The 8,210-nt window shown below is 34.7% G+C and overlaps 1 long non-coding RNA gene across 1 annotated transcript; it reads left to right on the top strand.

Annotated features, from left to right (window-relative positions):
• The first annotated feature begins 1,267 nt into the window (after positions 1 to 1,267).
• LOC107829955 (uncharacterized) lies at positions 1,268 to 2,702 on the top strand. The gene is made up of 2 exons (XR_001658047.2): positions 1,268 to 1,543; positions 2,139 to 2,702. It is a non-coding gene; the product is annotated as an uncharacterized LOC107829955 (long non-coding RNA).
• Positions 2,703 to 8,210: the final 5,508 nt, after the last annotated feature.

An 8,210-nucleotide genomic window follows, 5' to 3' on the forward strand; every position in this document is an offset into this window, starting at 1 on the left:
CGGTGTATATTTTGATTAGCACCATGACACACAAAGATGGGCTCTCAAGTTGAGGAAACAAGTTAGTTTTTCTAACATGAGGGGCGGACATGATAAACATTTGAGAAAACGTTACGTGGAACGGGTTATCATTTATATATATAGATCCTCGAATATCATAATATGAACTTGAAGTTCATAAAAAGATAATTCGTTTGCAATATATTTCAAAGCATGTCATACGCATTTGCTGACCCCAAAGAAAGTAACTATATTCTCATTGCAAATGCTCATATTAAGTCCTAGAAGGACAGTCTATGGTATGCTTAAAGTGTATAGACAAATCGGTTTCAAATAAAATTTCTTGACAAAGAAGATGAGCAAATGATCAAACTGATCATAATAAGGAGGCAAGTGATCTAGAAGATCACATGACATAACACTTCATAAAATCTCATGAGAGATTCAGGTACTTGAATATATGAATGAAGAGATCTCTATGTTATGTCTTTATGAAAATGTATTGGAATCGATATAAATGTTCGTCGACGACATCTATCATAGCGCTAAGTATAGATGGGGATCTTAAGGCTGTCAAGACAGATACAAAAATATTGGCCAAATAGACGATACACAATTCAAATAGAATTGGTTTAATATGAAAGACATGTAGTTTTGGACATGTAGTTCAAATACTTGTGAACACCTAATTTTAACACCTCCTAAAGTTATTAGTAGTTTGTTATTTTAATTATTTTTCTCAATTTTTGTGTTTAATTGCATATTTCCTATCATAAAATACTAAAAATAAATAGTTCTTTCTTCATTTGTGCATTTTAAGAATTAACTAGTTGTTCAGTTGGTGAATTAATCTAGTTAATTGATCATTAGAATAAGTTATTTAATTAATTTATTTGTGTAAAATTAGTTTAATAAGTAGGATTAAGGAAGAAATTTGGCCAAATTTGAAAGTGTCCAAGAGTGCAAAGATAAAGGGCTGCCATTGAAAGGGTCTGAAACTACGTAGTTTTGCCTCAAAACTACGTCGTTTCACTAAATGAAACAAGATCAAATCATACTCATTCATTCCATCTTGATCCAATGGATCTCATTCACTCTTGGCTTAGGTATTTAAAGCCTCAAAAATCTGAAAATTGTCCTCATTTTCACCCATAATTCTTTTCTCCTTCTTCTCTCTTCTCTCTCTCTTCACTCTCTCTACGCCGCCCCAGCTCCGCCCACCGCCGCCGGCCGGAAATCGCCGCCGGTGGCGGACCACTTCCCACAACTTCCTCTTTCCATATCTCCAAACCAAATCCTTCAAAAATTCCTCAAACTCCTTGAATCTTAGATCTAGAAAACTTTTCCGTCACTTTTTTGCCCAAATTATTGAAGCTCCGACCATTACCACCCCACAATACCTACATCAATGGATAGAGATCCTCAAGATATGCCAATTTCACCCTGAAAATCCGGCGACCAAAATCCGGCCAAATTCCGGCGACCTCCCTAAACACCCTCTTTTGGCATACCACTATTTTTTGGCCACTTGAATTATAAAATGGTAAAATCCTATTCTTTTTCATGGTTGATTTTTTATTTTTATTTTTCAGATTTTATTTTTTATTATTAATTATTTTAGCATTAGTTTTTGAAGTTTTGGAATGCTAAATTTTCTGTTTTTGCACTTGTTGAAGTAGTAAATTAGCTTTGTGTTGATTAAAGTGAGGTAGTGAGGAAATGCTTGAGAGTATATGGTAAAATCGTAATCCTGCCATGTTATTAATTTTTTTGATTTTTTTTAGCTAAAGTTAGTTTCTATCTTGTTTCTTCATTTAATCCATTTTTGATTATGTTTGTCTAGTTGGTTTTATTAAATCGTTCTAGCGATAGCATGCGTTTTGTTTGGCTTTAATAGTTAATTTTTGTTTGCTTACGATTGGTTCATAACACATGTGTGAAGTTTAATTACATGTTTTAATACTTGGTTTAGTTTGAATCAACAAGGTGATATTGATGTTGTTAAAATCTGAAGTTTATGTTATTTTATCACAAAATAGGGTGCTAGTAGCCTACTTTTACTAGTTAGGATGGCTGAAATGATATTTCTTTTTTCTCTTTGTTTCTGACATAGTAGATTTTCTTTGACCTTTGGACAGATTTTGAACAGTGTTTAGCACACAATGTAAGTTTTTGTCGGACACACATTTGGTGAACCAAAATCTGTCCAAATTTGCCTCTTTAAGGGCTACCCTTTCCTCACTTTGGGGCACTCCATCACACTTCCAGGGGCATTTTTTATAATTGCTTTGTCACAAAAACAAAAAAAAAATTAGCAGTTGAACACATGAAAAGTAAGCTGAAATGGTGAGATTTGGGAGTGAATCTTAGAGTGCAAACTTTTAGAAGAGTATAAGTCCTCTTTAGAGTTCGTTTCTGGGTTCCCTCTCTAAGTTTTCGGGTTGTTTTAACACGGATTTGCTGTTGGTTTTGCTGCTGTTTTTATACTGCTTTAGTTGCTGAACTACTGTTTATTCTTTTGCTACCAAATAATCCTTTAAGACTCGTAATGTACGTATTTTCAGCAATGGGAACAACTTGAACATGATGCACCATTTAAATGTGTTTGATGTGATGAATAGTTTGACAACAAAAGAGCTTGTATGTTATTGTTATGTATCAAGCATGTGATAATGTGAATATAGTCCTTCATAATACTTGAATATTGAGTTGTAAGTTTTTGAATGTGATATGTAAGTCGTTTATGAATTTTTTAAGCATGTTTTCAAGCTATTATATCCGAGTAACAATGCTAAGTATGCCATAAATGACTTTAGGTGTATAACACATAGCATGAGTTCGTTTTAGTTGCTGAAATTTCACTGCCAACATATGCTTCTAGGAATATTGTGATAATATCTTTGTGAATCTGGCCATTTTGCCGGATTTGCAAAAATGGCTATTTTTGTAAAGTGGGTGTTATACAATTGTGACTATGTAGTTAATGGTTATGAACTCAAACTAAGTAAAGAGCTAAGATTGTATCAACTTTGGGCCTTATTGAATCAAAAATAAAAGTTGGCTCATTTACCTTTGAACAACAAAATTACACATTTTCTTCTATATAGCATTGGGCCAATTGAAATTCATTTATTGACCCATTTTAATAATAAATTCCAGCAGCCCAAAAGCTCCATACAAGTTGGCCCATTTTTTGTTTAACAAGAAGTTGGCTCATTTCTTTTAAAATAGGTAAAGTTGGTCCAACATTTATTTGCATAATTTTTCCCAACTATAAAGCTCGAAAAAATAATAATAATATCAGATTTTTCTACTATTTTAATTAACTAGTTTTCCTTTAATTAATTTAAACGTTAGGCAAATAGTAGGTGCGTTTTAACTTCACGGACTCACTTGTGTAGCGTGACGCTTAACTTTTAATAAGTTAATTCATCAATTTCATGTCATATTCAATAGTTTTAATTAATTTATAAATCTTTGTCATAATTACGGATTCGCTTGCGTAGCATGGTAGTGACATTTAATAAATTTTTTGAAAAAAAAGCAGGTTAATGTTTCCTCCAACACAATTGCAGCAATTTTTAAAAAGTAAATAACGTGCTAACAATCGTCTGTCATAACTGCGGATTCTCTTGCGTAGCGCCGTTATGACTAAATAATAAATTTCGTCGATCACGCATTCGCTTGCGTAGTGTGGTTATGACATCTTATTATTCAAAAATATTCTTTAATTTTTTCTAATAATCAAGAGATAAAAGAGGATAGGTAAAACATGAAAATAATATAAATCACAGTTTGTCCAAAATTAATTCAAGCCAAGTTTAAGTCAATAAAGCGACCGTGCTAGAACCACGGGACTCGGGGAATGCCTTATACCTTCTCCCCGGTCAACAGAATTCCTTACCCGAACTTTGTTTTCGCGGACCGATTAAAATAGAGTCAAACCTTCCTTTGACTAGGGATCCAAATAAATGGTGACTTGGAACACCGAAAAAATCAATTCTAAGTGGCGACTCTGAACAATAAAATAATCCCTATTCAAATTTTGTCACTTTAATTGGAAAAACTCTTTGGCCCATACACATATTATTATTATTTTGAGGGGTAGAAAAGGGGTGTGACAGCTCTGGCGACTCTGCTGGGGACTTACATAAGAATTCGAGCTTGTACATGTTGACTTTTTATTTGGCTTTATTAATTTTGTAAATATTGTGATTTATTTGTGCCTAATGTGCTACCTGTTCACTTTTTATCATTTTGATATTGTTGAACTGTACATATAAATTGTTTTCTCACGCACCCCCTCTGAGTCTTTTTGAAATTGAAAATTGGGCATTTGCTTGACATAGCCCGCTTTCTTTGAGATAGCCGAGGTGTTCGTCACCCGGTGAAGGATTTTAGTCACACCTGTTTTAGCCGGGGAGCACCACCAGTTAAGCCGGAAAGCAATGCTACCGGTACACTGACCCTCCTCGGCTCGAGTTGTCCGCTCGAGTAAGCCAGTCTAGATACCTTCTCCAAAAGGATCTAAACCTAGAAGAACAAGCCTCATGCCGGATATCCCTAGTAGGTTCGCTTTATTTGCATCACGTGCATTTGACTTAGCGAAACTCGGCATAGGGGTCGGGTCCGTATAAGACAGGTATCCTCTTTGAGACCATCATGTTGACGTATGTGCTACTTGATACATCATTTGGAAGGCTTACTTGCATTGTCGACCGGTTTTAAAAAAAAACTTAGTGTTAATGAGAAAAAAAGAGAATAATTCTCCTAGTTTAGTGCAAATAAAGCATATATATATATATATATTGTAGTAGTCTGGTGTGAGTTGTAAAAATTAATTTTCATTAAAAAAATAAAAGGGGAGAGTACCCTGTTTTACCGAACTACGCGGGTCTGATTCTCATCGGATGTGAGATACGTAGGCAAACCTCATCGGTTCCGGCCCCCAATTCTTTTAAAAAAAAATTCAAATATATTTCCCTTTGCTTACTTCTTTAGAAAATAATTTCTTAGGGACTCCAATTTTAAAATAAAAATCAAAAAAAAAATTAAAATTATTTTCTTCTTTTTTCTTTTATAAGTCTTTCTTCCACAAAAAAAAATCAAAATAAGATATTATTTTTCTTCAAAAATCACAAAAAATAAATAAATGAAAGAAAAAATCGAAAATTCCAAAAAACAATTGTTGAATTCCAAATTTTTTTTTCTTCTGCTTCAGAAGTTTTTCTATCAAAAATTGAAAAAAAATATTCGAAATTTAAAAATATTTTATTTATTTTTTAGAAGTGTTTATTTCAAAAAAAATCCAAAAAAAAATCTTTTTTTTTAATTCTTTCTTTCAACAATTCCAAAAATAAAATGAAAAAAAAATCGAATTTCAAAAAAAAAAATCGCTCTTCTTTAGAAGTCTCACTTTTAACAATTCAATAAAAATTGAAATCTAAAAAAAAATTCTTTCTTCTACCAAAAAAAAAACCAAAATCATTATTTCCTTGTTAGGAGCTTTCGTGGAGTTATTGTATATGAGTAAAAACGAGAGTTAGTTTGTGTAATTTATTCCTGATTTTTTCTGAACTTACGTAATGATCTGATTCATGCGGCGTCATGATACGTAGGCAATCCCCATCGGATTCGAGCATAACCATAGAATTAACTGAGGAAAAAACAAACTAAAAAGAAAAAAGAAAAAAAAAGAGAAAAAAAAAGAGTGACAAAAATAAAAGAGTGACAAAAAAAAGGAGAATGCCAAAAAATAAAAAGCGACAGAGACGAAAAAAATCAAGAGTGATTAAATAGAGGTAGAAATAAAAGAAAAGGGGTACATACTTAAAGGGTTAGTTAAGGCCGGGATGAAACATGCAACCGTTCAAACACATGGTAGAAATGTTTAACTATTAGGTGCATTGCATCCCCAACGTGTGATTTCCTATGTGTTAAATGTCTCAAAACTAACGAGGTTGTGGTGTGAGCAAATTAGTCAGGTTCTGTTCAGGTGGTTGGTTTTGTTGGTATGCAGTGATGAACGGGCAACCTTGCACGCGGCCACAACATTATACACAAAACAGAGCTCCACCTCCCAGAAATGCACATCTTTACCCAGCTCCATATAATCCCCAACCAAATAATCTCCGATACAATCCTCGCCCAAGAGAGCCTTTCAGAAAGAATCAGTTCACCCTTATTGGTGAATCGTATTCAAGCTTGTTCCAAAAGCTAATCAGGCTAGATCTATTGCAGCCAGTGGCCCCAAAATGGACGAACCCCGAGTCCCCCTCGCACCGAGCTGATGTTAGATGTGAATACCACTCTAGAGCAGTGGGACACAGTACAGAGGACCTTTGGACCCTCAAAAGGGTAGTTGAAGATTTGATTGAAACTGAAAGAATCGTTTTTCGGGATGAAGAAGCTTCTGATGTGATGAACAATCTGTTGCCTGCCCACAACATCGTACTAATGGTTAGAATGATTTGTGAAGCTGAGGAATTTGATCCGGCACCGAAGGCCGTTGCAGCCTTTGCCGAGATAGAAGAAAAGCCAAAAATGGTCGCCAAGCATGAAAGTTCCCCATCAAACGGGAGTCTTAGTGGCCAGTCATGCTATCCTTTTTGCATCTGGATTATCTCAGGGTGTGATCCAGATGTTTTACCTTATTGTCTTACATTCTGATGCAAACCCTTCTATCTTCAAAAAATTGAAAAAAAAAATCAAAAATCAAAAAATCAAATGAAATTAATATTTCATTTTCCAGGAATGTCTCTTTTCTTAATCTTGTCATTTTTCTTTCTTATTCTCTTTTTAGTTCTGTTAAATGCAGATTTCAATAACATGAAATGCTTGTGGACTTCATACCCAGATACTGAAAGCTGTCAGGCCTCGAAATAATGAATCAAAGATTCGATCGCAATGAAGATAAAGTTTAAGGAAATAAAACAAAGAGTTGAAACAACTGAAGGAAAATTGGTTCCCAGATTAGAAAGGTCTGTACATTGCAACATGAGTACTACCAAAAGAGTGTGTTGCACTTGGGACACATCGAAAGAAATGTCCCTGAAATAACTGTCAATGCAAATACAGTCAAAAGGTATTATGTTGGATCCTCCATATAATATTAATATTCTCCAATTGGGATGATGAAGGCTTTCATTCTCGCTAACCAAACACTATCAACCCTTTGCAAACCCTTTGAGCCGGCTCCCATTCTTTGATCACCCTCTTGGAACCTGAAAGTGTTATTGAAAAATGAAATGAAAAAAAAAAGAAAAAGAAAAAAATATATACAAAAAAAGAGGAAGAAAAGACAAAGAAAAAGAAAAACAAAAGAGGAAACGGAAAGGAAAAATAAAGATCAAACAAAACAAAACAAAACAGAAAAACAAAAAAAAAGTTCCCTGAACTATGTTCGACTTGATTCATAAAGGATACGTAGGCAACCTCTCTCTGGGGTTCAGTCACACCAAAATAAAAATCCAAATTTCCCCAAAAGTGAAACTGGGGCAGATGTTGTAATGGTCCGGTGATGATCCCGCCTGAATGGTTCCAAAGTTGTAATTCGATCCAAATTATTTTTACCCAAATCCTTTCAAGTCCTTCCGATCAATCAGTGAGAATGTTCAAGGATCAGAGAATACGACTACTTGGATCCGATGCAATAAAAATGAGAGAAATAAAATGAGAGAGTCTTATTGGTGAAAATCCACACGGGCACCATGAGGCGTTGGTAAGAAGAGAAATAAAAAATAAGAGAGTCTTGTTAGTGAAAACTCGTAAAGAGCACTATAAGGCGAGAAGAAAAATGAGAGAGGTCAGCTCGTGAAAATCCACAAAGGGCGCCCCTGATCGAAAAGAGGATCCTCACAGCCATCGGCACTGACAAAGTCCTGGCAAGGTTTCTCGATTTTGAGGAAAACATTGTGATGAATTTCTGAGAGTCGAACGGTTTACACAGATCAAGCATCCAGTCCAAAAGACATGTCATGTTCATTAAAGTCCGTATATACTCCAGATAGGTCCTTATTTCCTTTCCCCGAAAGGGACACTTCTTGTTTTAAACTCATTCTCCATTCCATTGTTTGTTTTCTTTGAATCCATTTCGGTCTAACACTATTCCGAAACTAAGACAAAGAAAGGATGGCAATACTGATTTATAGGGTTCTCATTTGGGGCAAGCTAATGTGCATAAAGGCACCCAGCCTTGTACGAGCATCAAG

This window comes from Nicotiana tabacum, chromosome 6, assembly GCF_000715075.1.
Source record: "Nicotiana tabacum cultivar K326 chromosome 6, ASM71507v2, whole genome shotgun sequence".
Taxonomy (NCBI): domain Eukaryota; kingdom Viridiplantae; phylum Streptophyta; class Magnoliopsida; order Solanales; family Solanaceae; genus Nicotiana; species Nicotiana tabacum.